The sequence below is a fragment of the Sciurus carolinensis genome, chromosome 9 (genome assembly GCF_902686445.1).
Source record: "Sciurus carolinensis chromosome 9, mSciCar1.2, whole genome shotgun sequence".
In the NCBI taxonomy this organism is placed as follows: domain Eukaryota; kingdom Metazoa; phylum Chordata; class Mammalia; order Rodentia; family Sciuridae; genus Sciurus; species Sciurus carolinensis.
In genome coordinates this window covers 82,541,076-82,555,780 of record NC_062221.1, presented here as the reverse complement: position 1 = coordinate 82,555,780, position 14,705 = coordinate 82,541,076, and positions in this window count along the sequence as shown.

Genomic DNA, 14,705 nt, shown 5'->3' with positions numbered 1-14,705 from the left:
CAGTAGGCACACTTCTCAAAAGTATGCAGATTATAGGTTCACAATATGTGGTTGAGAATGCAGGTCAAGGAATTGGTTGTGCCTTTCTTCCTTGTCTGAAGGTAGAACAGTTGGGAGCATCGTGTTCATACACTAAGAACTGCCATTTAAAGTAATAGCAGTCTCAGATTATATAAGTTCACAGCAGGCTGAACTAACCATGGCAGATGTAATGGCTCAGAAATGAACAATGTAAAAATAAGCTGAAAAGCAAACATTTGGACATTTCTGTATTCTTGATTTATATTTGAAGACTATAGTCAATTATACACTGAGATCTGGCAATATTCAGATGCAAGACTCTTTCTTTTTGTCTGTTAAATCCACTGATCTTTTACATCATAAAGAAAAACAAAATTGAGGGCTCTAGCTTAGGAGCTAGATGAGGGCTCAAAAGCTTTTGTTCTGACATTTATTTGTTTTGACCTTGGTCAGGTCATTTGGGTCTCAGTTCTTACATCTGTCAACTATACAAGATCCCTTCCTCAAGTGAGTTCAGTGTGGAGGGATTAATGTATAGTCTTTCACTCTGTACTGAATGCTCATCCACTTTCTTCTTATTCAGTTTTGGAGAGAAAGGGGTGTTCTTTTCACTGTAATCAAGTTTAAGATTATTTACTGATGCTCTTGATTCTAGATACCGTACTATAATTACTGGTGATCCAAGAGAATGGAACACACTTCATGTCTTGGAGGAGATTGACACTTAATGGAAGTATGGACAATAAATCTTCTCAGCCTTGAGTTACGCACCACAATGGAATTATATTCTAAATATTAAAAAGCATCCCAGATAATGAGGTATTTGATTCTGCCAGGGAAGTGGAGGGAAAAGAGGTGGTCAAAGAGAGGGTGTCATGTTTGAACTCTGCCTTAAAGAATTAGAAAGTTCCATTATTTTGTAAGGAGAGAGGAACTCAGAGCAGAAAGACCATAGTTAAGAATTGTTAGGCAGCAGTCTGAGCAACATGTGGGCAAACCCTTGTTATGTCTATTGGCAAGTTGATCTTCACAAATTATATAATGAATCATTTTGCAGAGTCAACACTAGTTGGGAGGTTGAGGTAGAAGGATCTCAAGTTCCAGGCCAGATTCAACACATTAATGAGACCCTGTCTCAAGGGGTTAGCTCAGTGGTAGAGCACCTCTGAGTTCAAACCGTAGTTAAAAAAAAAAAACAAAAACAAAGAAACCAAGACTAAGTTCCCATGACAATTCTATTGATGAGTTGAATGGTCTTTCTGCTATCATTTTGAGCTGACTTGGGTTATATGGATCAGTTCAACAATTCAGATGCTCTTCCATAAATAGTCTTAACCACCTACATTTAGTCACAAAGCAGAAAACGATGAAAAATTAATAGAAGATCTCTGAATAGGAAAAGAGCTTTTATAGACCCCATAGGCTAATTTTACATATTTTCTAACTATTAGAAAATATATAAGTAAGTTCTCAATATGTAAGTACGCAAAGAAAAAATAAAAGCTGAGACTTTGGGCTAAGCATGACACATCACACACACGCACACATTTTAACCCATGTTTCATCTTAAAAACTCAATAATAGGACATTAAGGTAATTTTCAAAAATCATAAATCCACAAAGGCAAGGAAAAAAAAATCTAGCAGATGACAACATAGGTATATGAAGGCTGGAGTCAATGGACCGATTTTGAAATCTTAACCCGGTAGAGGGCGCTGCCGAGTAGCAGAGCAGCCTGGACCACATGAAAACTCCAGGTATCTTTGGAACTGGGAACTTGAGCGGGACGAAAAACAGGAGTATTTTTATTCAGACTGTAGAAGAAATGGACTTCCTGATTTCCTCCTTCGGGGTCACACTCCTCCCTTCTCCTGAGTGAAAGCAGGTGGATAAAGTAAAAACATTTTAATATAAATTTTCTATAATTACTATAAAATATATTTGGTCTGTAAGCATGCAAAGGGAGGAGAGGAACGTGTTTTGGGAGAGAGGGGGAAACCAGAGGACTGCTAAAGATATTTAAATTTTTTAAAAAAATTCTTTAGAAGTGTTTAATTATGTAACAACAGGAAAAAAATACTTTGTAAAAACACTAAAAAGGGAATTCTTTCTTTTCACTCTAAGACTGATGATTAGGAAATTCTCTCAGACTCTCATACAGAGCCATTTAATTTCAGGTACGTATGGGTAGATATTACAGTGTAATTTATGTTTGCATATTACTTCAGTATCTAGAAAGAAGGGGAGTATTCATATGATAAAAGAGGAAACATGTGAAGCAAATTTTTTCCTCAAAACCATTTTATTTACTATTTTCTTCAATAAAATATTAAAATACATAAAATTCAACTTATTACAAACACTGATCTTGGTTCCAGGTATTAGAATCTTAGACTAGAACCAGAGATTTCAAGTTTTTCCTTTCTCTGCTTCAACTTCCTGCAAATGATGCTCAGCTTTCTGTCAAATGTAAGAGATTTGCATCTTGCTCAGTCAAACATAGAATAACATTCATTCAGTGCCCAGCAGTGAGCTGAGAAGTGAGTGGTACTATTCCCTGCAAATGGTTGCATCTCATCTCAGTGCCTCTGAGGCTGCATATAAAGCACTTTATTATATCAAAAGTTTCCTTACCTCTAAGATGCACCTCACATAATGGCCATATGATGAAAGATTACTGGACTTTTTTCTTAATCCAAAATTTTTACTTCTAAATAAGTCTTGTTCTTGATCAAACTTTCGTTTTGGGAAATTAGATACTAAATCAGGCATCATTTTAATATGAATTTTCTATAAATACTATAAAATATATTTGGTCTGTAAGCATGCAGAGGGAGGAGAGGGACGTGTGTGGGGGAGAGAGGGGAAAACCAGAGGACTGCTAAAGATATTTAAATTTTTTAAAAAATTCTTTAGAAGTGTTTAATTATGTAACAACAGGAAAAAAAAAAAAACTTGTTTTAGAATTCTTCCTTTCTCTGACTGTCTTTTGGATCTTGAAATATGGTTTTTATCCCTATCTCAAGAATAGACCAAGATCATTTGAAATTTAAGTCTAGTAAATTAAGTTAGATAAGAAAATCAATAAATTCTGTTTAGGGAAATAGAGTTGACGCGGGGCCATAGAGTTTTACATGTGATTACCAAGCAATTCTACCAGCAATGAATTTTTCTTCTAGGTGACTATTTCAAAGGAGATTATCCATTGGATATATAGATCTTAACAGATAAAGTAGCTTGTGACCAAACACACATTCTACACCTTACTGCTCTGTTGCATTTTGATTCAATGTTTTATTCTTTGTTTATGTGTGTGTAGCTACAGCTATGGTCACTTCATTCATCTTAATTTGTCAATGCCTATGAGGTTGTTAGTCCATAAGTTTAGTGCACTATCATAATCAATCAGGTAATTAAAATACTTTTTTCTGTTGTAGATGATGAATTTGGTAATGAAGATAATATGTACACATTCAGAGATTGCTAGAGTTTGTCCAGAGCATGAAGCAAAAACATGGTTTACCTTCAAAATATATGACTGAGGGTCAGAGTTCTGGGGATTACTGAGCTGATGGGGTGGTTAGAGAGGGAGAGTGTAGGTAAGTTGATAAAGATTCACAAAACCATGTAATGTTGGCCTTTAAAATTTTTTCCCTCATTTTACAGAGGACTACACTGAGACTTGGAGACTTTATTTCCCTAATACAAATGAAAGTGGAGGAGATTCAAATTCCAGGATTTGGTGCTTAATGACTGCAATCTTCTTTTATTTCTTCATAATCTCTCTGACCCTAGTTTCAGGCTACCTTTGAGGTAGTCTGTCTCTATTGCTTTCTTGCCTAAAATCTCATTTCTCTTCCAATTTCTTTTTTAAGTTGTTTTTTAGTTGTAGATGGACACAATACCTTTATTTTATTTGTTTATTTTTTATATGGTGCTGAGGATTGAACCCAGTGCCTCACCTGTGTTAGGCAAGCACTCTACCACTGAGCTACAGCCCCAGTCTTCCAATTTCCTATTCCTCCCTGAGTTTATGTACTGAACCCCCCCACCCACCCCCATTTCTTTTCTCTCAACTTGAAGTTATTTTATGTAAAAGGTGCAAGCTTTGGAAGATTTCTTAGCTCAGCTGACATGCACCTGTCATGAAGTGAGATTTAAAAAGCTAGTAAGTATTTGCCTTCAAATCTTTAATAGCAGAAACCTATATCAGTAATATTTATAGTAATTTATATTTTCAAAGAGATCTTTCCAGTATAACAGAACTGTCTTAAGAAATATTCAGAGTAAGCAATCAGATCCTTTTTCTCCTATCAGGAGGATTCATTATGCTACTTGGATTGTGGTTCTTTATTGTCTGGTTAGTACAATGGGTAGAGGAGAGAATGGAGGAGGCTAAACAAACCCACCTTCATTTCCATTATGTGGCTATCCCTGGGCAAAGAAGGAAAGGAAAGGTTTAAAGTCCTGAAGGCAGCATGATAGAAGAGATGGAGAAGTAGAACTAAGAGAGTTTGGACAGATTTTGGGGTGTGAATGAGGAATGTTTTAGCAGCTACTTCATGGAGTGGCAATTAAGAGAGGAAGACATTCAGAGTAGGTTTCAAGATGTGTGTGTGTGTGTGTGTGTGTGTGTGTGTGTGTGTGTGTGTGACTAGATTTGATTTTCTCTTCTGCCTTTCCAAGAAACTTCATTGTAGCCATTACTCTTAAAATTTTAGGGGAGTTGGATTTTTATTTCATTGTGATAGTTCTTCATATTACAGCCAAAGAAGTCTAGTTTCATTTGGAAAGCATAACTGTCTATGTTTGATGCCTTCCCTGTTTCTCCCAATGCCATGACCAATTTTTCACAATTTACATTAGTAGGAAAAATGGTAGCATGGCAGGAACCAAGAGTATGAGCTGGGATGTAAATTTAATTAATGCTTATAAATAGAAATGGTGACGAGCATACTGAGGGCTTTAAGTGTCTTCTCTACTTTTGAAATGTTGTAAGGATCAACTATGGCAAATAAAATCTATTGACTCACTGACGGGAACAAATCTAGTCCCTGACCCGTGATACTAAAATTTCCAGTAGCACTTTCAAGGCACTGTCATTAGCAGCTCATTCCATAATTTGACTACTCTACTTTACGACACAAGTGAAGACAAGGGCTACGTGAACTTTTTATATAACTTTAATAACTCTCTGGGGCAGCACTGGAGATGCATGAAGAATACGTTTCCCCCTTCTTGGCATTCCTTTTCCCACTGTGACTCCAAGCCCCCATTATCTCCCGGTCTGGAGTGTGACACTAATCCAAATGACTGTTTGTTTCATTGCAGCCTCTATTTTCAATCACAATAAAAACAGAAGTGGCAGGATATTAGAGACAAAATGGATAGTGCTAAAAAAATTACAGTTTAACTTCTCATTTATCAATGTAATTGAAAGTTACTAGCAGGGTGTGTGGTGCCAATGTTTCTATCAGGGCATGAGTAATCTATTTATGCAGCGTAATTCATCCTTCTGAGGTTCTAATGAGGACTGCTTAATTCAGGTTTTAATCAAACCTGACAAACCATCGTTGAAGTTGGCAATAGTCTTGTTCCCAGGTGCCATTTCCTTGCAAGTTTGACATACCTTAGATTTATCTTCTTCTCTTCATTTTTTTTTAGACTTCACTTACTATAACAAAGCAAAACAAAAATGTACCGATTTCCCTCAACACCAAAATGCCAAATGTTTTCGATGTTTTTTGATTATTCAGAAATGCTACTAGCCACTAGTGGTAGATGTTTTTTATTCCCTTTTTAACTATAAAAAATATTAAAGAAGAAAACAATGTATTTATTTATAAACAAATTATCTTGTTTATAAAATACATGTATTCCTGATAAGGTCTTTGTTCCAAATCTTGCTCTTATCAAACAATCTATTTGAGTCTGGCAAGACCCATCTGCGGATGAGTGATAGGGGAGGATGCAGTTGGCAGCTCTTTGGCCTGAAAACTACTGTCTCATTTGAAAACTCAAACTAGTCTGTTTTCAGAAGAAAGTGCCCAATAGATGGGAGATTCATGATACAAAGAGAAATGGTGAGTTAATATATGGAGTTTAATATGGGTGTAATATCTTTACCATTATCATGTAATATGGGAAAGGTATTCGAACAGTTAGTTCCATTGCCAAGACTAGGATTATGTCCTCTAAAAAGAGCAAAGTCCATTCTTCTTTCTTATGATTCTTCCTATAAAACAGCTGTATTATTACATGAAATAATTTTTTGCTTTCCCTTTAATAAGCTTTATTTCATTTTTCTTCATAATGATCTTATAAAACAGGTATTACACAAAAAAATGACATTCCATTTTAAAGCTAAATAAAATGGAAGAGGCGAATTTGTTCAAGGCCATGCTGTAAGAGGCACCAGTTTGACCTCAAAGACAGTTACCTTGGCTCCAAGTCTTGGGTCCTTTCTGCTGCTGCGTGGTACCTCATAGATGTCAAGTCAGACCCGCCTTCGATAGAATTCTTGCTGTACCTGATATCATGGTGAAGTGGTGAACCACTTTGGGAAGATGTATATGCAAGACAACACTTCGGTCTTATTTGTAATTTCAAGACTTTTGCTATATATTAAACCCTTTATTCATCATGGATTATATCAAATGCAGAAGCTTTTGACTTATGGGGTTCCTGAGTCCTATTTGTGGGTACCAAACACACTGCTCTAAAATCAGGTGTTGTTTTCCCTCCACTCCAAACATTTTAGAAAATCTCCAGTCTGATTATTTTGCTGTAGCTCATAACAGTATTTAGATGGGAAGCCATTGACTGCAAGCATAGGAAAATGAGGACCAGTGAACTTAAGTATTTTATTGAAGTATAATATTATTGGTGTTGCTAGTCTCTCACTTTTTAGACCATCTGAGTTCATTATCTCTGTGGATGCATTTAAAGGATCATTTATGAAAATTCTACTCTAGGCATTATGGAGGGAGGTTTGGCTTAGAACTGAGGCAGGGTTTTTTTTAGGTGCACTTACTCCTCAAGTAGTAGAGGTCAATGTCAGAGCCAATTGGGGAATAAGCCTGGCCACAGGCTCCCCTTCTGCACACGAGTAGCCTGACCACAAAACAGCACCAGCCAGGAACATATTCTAATACTTTTTGTTTTAGGAATATTCGCCTTCTTTAATCAAGGTGACAGATAGGATCCTAGGAATGCAACCTCCAGACTCAAATGCTGGATACAGGAGAAGATGTGAGCGCCATGATGTGAAACTGCATAGTATGAAGGAGACAGACTGGGCACACTGAGGACAGGTAATCTCTAAGTGTGGAACAAGAGCTTCAATGATTGGCTAACTTTCTGTGATAATGTCCCTCATTCTCATGACTGCAGGATAATGATGAGAAGTCAGAGACTGTGAAGTGTTGAAATTAGAGAAGGCATCTAGAAATGTGGTTTTGCAGAATGAGCCAGGAAAGTAGACTGAGCACATGAGCTTGGCTGTCCTCGCTATCTCAAACTCCGTGAAATTTTAGATTAATTTTTAAACCCACAATCATTTTAGACATTGCAGCAGAAGGATTAGCAAGAAGCAAAACATTTCAAAGAATTTCTGGAAAATTAAAAGCAGATGGAATCTGATTAGCAGAAAAAAACAGTAGAAATAAAATTGCCCCCAAATGGCACAAAGATTAATTTCCAGAAAGGCAAGTTAGTTGAATTAAGTGTACAGATCAAAAACAGGCATGAACGCTGTCATCAGTATGCTTTCCTAGTATCTCGTCTAACTTCTCTCCAATCTTCCCTCTCCCCCACTTTTCAGAAGTTTCTGGCTTTAGAATGTGCCACAGGCTGAGGTGCTGAGAATGATCACCAGCTAATGGACTCTGCATTCAGATAGTTCTTATGTTAGTTTTTGAAGATGAATAGAGAAGAAAAGTGGATGATGGAGTGTCTCTGGATCTTTACAATAAACAAAGGGAGAAAAAAAAAGGAAAGCTCTTTCAGAATTAAAATATATCAATGTTTTTCACTTTCTCAGAGCTTTCCTGACTTTAACTTTGACTAACTTGGAAGTCCTCAACTTCCATGTTTACCACCAAATGCACACAATAAGGGGAGCTTAGTAAATGGCTCACACCACATGTATGTCCTCAGCACTCCCCACACATACCCTGAATCACTACCACCTCTCTGTGGAATGAAAGAGAAAAAAACATCAGAGCTGCCAAGAAAACTCAAATTGAGTCCTTGAATTAATAAATCCAGATCTTCCCTTAAGAATGCAGTAATGCAGCCATATCAATGTTTATAGCAGCTCAATTCACAATAGCTAGATTGTGGAACCAACCCAGATGCCCTTCAACAGAAGAATGGATAAAGAAACTGTGGTATATACACACAAGGGAATATTATTTAGTCATGAAGAAGAGCAAAATTATGGCATTTGCAGATATATGAATGGAATTGGAGAATATCATGCTAAGCGAAATAAGGCAATCCCCAAAATTCAAAGGCTGAGTGTTTTCCCTGATAAGTGGATGATGATACATAATGAGGATGGAGGCTTGGGGGTAAGAGAAGAATGGAGGAACTTTAGATTATGTAGAGGGAAATGTAAGGGAGAGAGGGTGGGAGTACAAAGGTGTAATGAGACAACATCATTACCCTCAGTACACGTATGATTACACAAATGGTGTGAATCTACATCGTGTACAATCATAGAGAGGAAAAGCTGTACCCCATTTATGTACAATGAATCAAAATGCAGTCTGTAAAAATAAAAAAAAAACATGATCACAAAAAAAAAGAATATGTAATGAAGTATCATCAAACATTTCAGGTAAGTTGAGAATTTTGGGAGGAGGACCACAGGAACAAGCAGGATCAACTTCAGTGATGACAGAGATGATTTTGAAAATAAGATAAAACCTTAGACAAACTTGTTGTTGAGTAATTTCAGAGACTGAGATAATTTTAAAATCATAAACAAGACCTAGAAAAGTGAATAATGTGAAAGTAAGAAAAATTTCTGTGAAATTAATAAATAATAGCAATAAAAAGAATCAAGAGAAAGGTTAAACATTCAGGTACCTCTTACTGAAGAACAAATTATTGATCTGAAAGTTAAATTTAAAGTTTAAGGTGAGACCAGAAAGAATAAAGTTAGGAAATGTTCAGTGAAATGATAGAAGAGAAGAAAATTTCCCTCGGTTTTAGATTCTTCAACTTGCAAAGGCTACCATAGGGTTGAGAAAGTTAAAAATAAACATTTAGACAAATCCTGCTGAATTCTTGGACTCTAAAGACAAAGATAAAAACTCTAAAAGGCTCCAGAGAGAACAACAAAAAAGTTACATGGATTCTGCTGGCTGACTGCCAGTCATCCTTTCCCCTCTCCTCCTCCTGTTCCTCCTTCTCCTCCTCCTTCTCGTTAGAAGTCTGCTTTTGTCCAGTGATTAGTTTCCTCCTGGCTTCTTCAGGGAAGGTAGATGTCATCATGTTGTCTCTCAGGGGAAGAATTGTGGTGCTCTTATTCCTTTTGCAACTATCGATTGGGGCATGGAAATTCAATTAAATTCTGGTCCATGGGACAAAATCAGTCTCTGGAAGGAAGATTTGCTCTTTGGGGTAGGGGAGAGAAAAAAAACAAATCAAAGATCTTGTGTGCTGCAAGATGTTATGAAGGGTAAAGTGGTTCCTGCAATTCTGTATAGGTATCTCATCAATATCTTTTCAATAGTATTAAACACTAGGAAAGTAGTTGGGTTCTTGGCAGCATTATTGCAACACTGAATTAACCCACTCTGGCACTATCCTATCACTGGCACCATAGTGAAAAAGTTTGTTTTACTCTTTGAGTCAAATATTCTCCAACTTGAAACAGAATGCCTAACTATACATTCACAAAAGATCGGTGGTGTCAAAATTCTCAGCTAAGATATTGACTGGAGGACCTATAATTCAGAGGGATAAGCAACTTTTTAACATACCTAGTCAAACTATAGTACTCTGTGCGGGTAAAAATATTCATTTGACCAAGACAAGTCTTCCAAATGTTCATTACTCACCTACAGTCTGGAATAAGATGATGTAGAGGCATGGTCCTGCAACATGTAAAGAAATGGACATGAGGAGGAAGGAGGAGAAGGAGAACAACTAGTACATGTTCGTATCACTCTGAGAAATAAGGGACGTTGGAAATAAAATTAAAAGATTCATATTAAACCTCATCTCAGTGACTTACCTTTAAGTTGCAAAGTTTTAGTATAATATAGGATCCAACTTCCTTCTGAGTGTAAAAGTACAGTAATGCATGCACTTTACTCTCAAATAGGAATGCATTAAGTTATTATAGTAAATGACAGAAACACATTGCATGAAAATAAAGTTCTTAACAATTTTTTAACAGAATTTATACCCAAACAAAATGATATGGCTATATTATAAACAACAATTTGGATCCAAAATACACTTAATAATACTAATAAAAAGAAAACCATTCTCAATGTTTGAAAGATAGACTTTAATCCTAACGTTATACGAGAAAAGTCATTTTATATTGAGAAAAAGTTAATGAATAAGTTTTAAATTTTCATTAACCTTTATTCTTTCATTATCACTAATATCAATGGGTAGTAAACAAAATCTAAAAAGAAACAGAAATAAATTCATAACTTTAATGGGAGACTTTAATTTACCACTCTTAGAAACTTACAAATGAAGGAAATAAAGTAACAGAACAAGTTTGAATAATACAATCATTACATTAAACATAATAGGTGTGTACATAAACCTTTGTAATAATAAACGGAATGCATCTATGAAACATTCATGAAAGCTGAGCATGCTATTACGCTGCAAAGATAACATCTACTAATTCTAAAATGGAGAAATTATACAAAACAAATTCAGCAATAACATAGGCATTAAGCAGATAATCATATTCAAAATAAATGTTCTCATTTAATTTTCAAAAAAATTTCTGAAATTCTTTTAAAAGTCATTTAAAAAATACATTTATCCAAATGGATTAAAGGTGATACTGAAACATGCTGTTACATACTTTTTGGAAAACTGCAAGGATAGACTCACATATAAAAACCTAGGTAACACAATTTACTGAGAAAGATTCATAGTCTCATGAACTATGTCTTCAATTTGAAAAACTAGTCATATAAACCTAAGGAAAGGAGAAAAAAAGGCATTAACAAAGATAAAAGAGAAACCCATAAACTAGAGAAATAAAAGTCAGAATAAACAGTACTACGTACAAGAAATATGGTACAAAGATTTAAAAAAACTAGGAGAATATGTATAACTTTATACTAGTAATTTGAAAATTGAATCAAGAAATAAAAGATATAAATGTTTCCTCAGATATCCTAGACACAAAAAGAGGCAGAATACCTGGGCAAAAAGGAATCTCAAAAAATGAAAAATCTCACCTTTAAAAAGTTATCAGACTTAAAGATTTTATAGTGATTCTACCAAACCTTTAAATACATTATTTAAATATTCCTGAGCATTAGAAGACGGAAAGCTCTGTATTATTCAGGCTGCTGCAGTAACAAATATCCCCACGCCAGTGGTTTAACATGGGCATTTATTTGCCAATCACATGGAATCTGATGAGGGCATAGGTGAGGCTTGCAGGCTGCAGTTCTCCATGTGGTGAATTCCTCCCCAGGGCTGCTAGTGTTTACCTTCAGTATCTCCCCACAGTGCCTCCATGCTCACTGCAGAAGGGGAAGAGAAAAGATGGGGAACTGAGGGGAGAGCATGCCTTTCACAACTTTACTGCCAATTAATATGTTGAAAGTAAGAAGTTTCTGATGAGGATGCTCTAAATGACGAAAAAACAAAAATAAAAACACCTTCTAACTGATGAAGGATATCTCTCTTAAAACTACAGAAAACTATGTGGTTGTTTTAGTCAGTTTTTTTGCTACTGTGACTAAAAGACTGGACCAACACAATTGGAGAGGAGGAAAAGTTAATTTGAGGGAAGACAGTTTCAGAGGTCTCAGTTCATGGACAGCCAAGTCCATTCCTCTGGACTTGAGGTGAGGCTGAACATCATGGCAGAAGAATGTGGGTGGAGGAAAGCAGCTCACAGGATGATCAGAAAGCAAAGAGAGGCTCCACTTGCCAGAAACAAATATGTACCCCAAAGCCACACCCCCAATTCCCACCTCCTCCAGACACACTCTACCACTTCAGTTACCACTCGGTTAATCCCTATCAGGGAACTAATTCAATGATTGGGTTAAGACTCTCACAACCCAATCATTTCTCCTCTGAACCTTCTTACCTTGTCTTGGGCTTGAGCTTTTGGAGGACACCTCACATCCAAACCATAACAGTAATCAAAATCAAAAATATTGAAAATATTATAAGTATCACAATTAAAATAGGAAATGAGCAACCTGTAAATATTTTATAGATAGATATTTTCAGCATAATGCATCTTTAAAACAAATGCAATTTAAATAATAGAGCATGAAACAATTTCATGAATAACTTGAAGACATATGGAAAATATGAATCAACTAACTATATATTGGAATAAATATGAGGGATAATCAGGGCAATGGTAACTCAAATGGATAAAGTGTTATCCTATATACTAATAATTAGTGTACTAGGAAAAATGTCACACACACAGAGTTAAATGAAGGAAACTCTATTTAATAAGTCCTGAGTCATTCATGTTACAGAATGTAAGGAATTAGTTTTGTAAAAATCTTCTTATCCAATGCATCCATAAAATAGATGTACATTCAAAATTCCATCAATTTTTTTTTTTTAGTATAAAGTGATAAATATTCTAAGCGTTATCTAGAAGAGTAAATGTATAAGAAAAGGAAATAATCTGGGGGAAAAAAATGAAAGGAACTTTTGATGTTGGATGTTAAAACCAAAGCTATTAAAACACAAGGTTGAGATGGGTTGAAAGAATATGTACCTTAAGAAGTAGAAAACTTCAGAAGCATGCATGGAGTTAAATGAAAAAGATGTATAGTAAGTTGGTGGGAAATAAAGATATTACAAATTGATTATGTCTGAAAATTCATTTATTTACTAGTACAAAACTAGAATCCTCTTCCTCACCATATCCTAAAAAAATTCTAAAAACTTCAAATACTTAAAAATTATGAATGAGTTAGAAGTGTACTGAAGACACATTTATAACTTTTTAACAAGAAACACCCTCATAAGGAAAACTTAAAATTCAAAGTACTAATGAGGAAAGATTTTACAAATGTGGTTACATAAAACAGTTTTTAATGTAAAATACACATACAAACACACACACACACACACACACACACACTCCCCAAATAGAAGAGAAAAAACGTAAACAAAATTAAAAAGGTAGTTGAGAAATCAAAGCCAAATTTTTGTGGATGTTTAGTAATGAATGAATAAGCATAGACTCTAAAGAACACTTTTAAATAAATGAAAAAAAAAAACAACCAATAGGAAAAATTGAAAAAGGGTTTTGCTATGGTTTGGATCTGGAGTGTCCACCAAAGTCTTCTGTGTTGACGGGTTGGTCCCCAGTGCACCGGTGTTCAGAGGTGGGTCTTTGGGAAGTGATTGGATAATGAGCACTCTGACCTCATCAGCGGATTAATCCACTGATGGCTGAATGGACAACTAGGACAGGTGGTGGGGCATGGTGGAAGGAAGTTGGTCACTGGGGCATGCCCTGGAAGGGTATTTCTTGTCCTGGACCCTTCCTCCCTCACCACCTCTCTCTCTCCTTCCTGGCTGTCATGAGCTGAGCATCTTCCCTCCTCTGTGCCCTTCTGCCATGATGTTCTGCCTCACCTCAGGCCCAAAGCAGTGGAGTCAGCTGCCCAAGGACTAAAATTCTGAAATTGTGAACCAAAACAAATCTTCATTTTTTAAATTGTTTTTCTCAGGTATTTGTCATTGTAATGAAAAGTTGACTATAGATATAAACAGTTCATTCAGGGAATACAAAATTCAAGTGTTTCAAATTAATTATTAACAGGGTCTCAACCTTGTGATTAACAAAATCCAATTTTTAAAATTCATCTAATGGACAAAGAGTTATAGTGGAATTCACAAGAGTGTGAGGAAGTGAAGTCTCTATCCGTGCTAATTGAAACTGCTCTTTGATGGACTAATTAATGGTATAAAAATTTCAAACATACAGTTACTATTGTTGAATTATTTCACTTCTAATATATATCCATAGTTATTCATTGTATTTATATTCATCAGTGATGCTTTCCATTGAGTTTTTTATTTGGTTTATTGTTTCCCTCATTTCAAGGATTTCCATTTGGTTTTTGTTTGAGAATCTCTATCTCTTTGTTGAAATGATCTTTTGCTTCCTGCAGGTGCTCTTTCGGCTTATTGGTATTATCATTCATTGCCTGCATTTGCTCTCTTATCTCATTCTTTGCTTCACGAATCATCTTTATCATGTATAATCTGAAGTCCTTTTCTGACATTTCTTCTAACATACTGTCATTGAATTCTGTTAATATAGAATATAGATTTGTTTGGATCATTTTCTTCCTTTGTTTTTTCATGTTGTTCATGTATCTTCCCCTCTAGCAGTGTAGATCTGGGGTATTGCAGATTTCCCCATATAGGCTTATAGTGACCCTATAGGTTTCTAAAACCCTTTCTTTAAGGGGAGATCA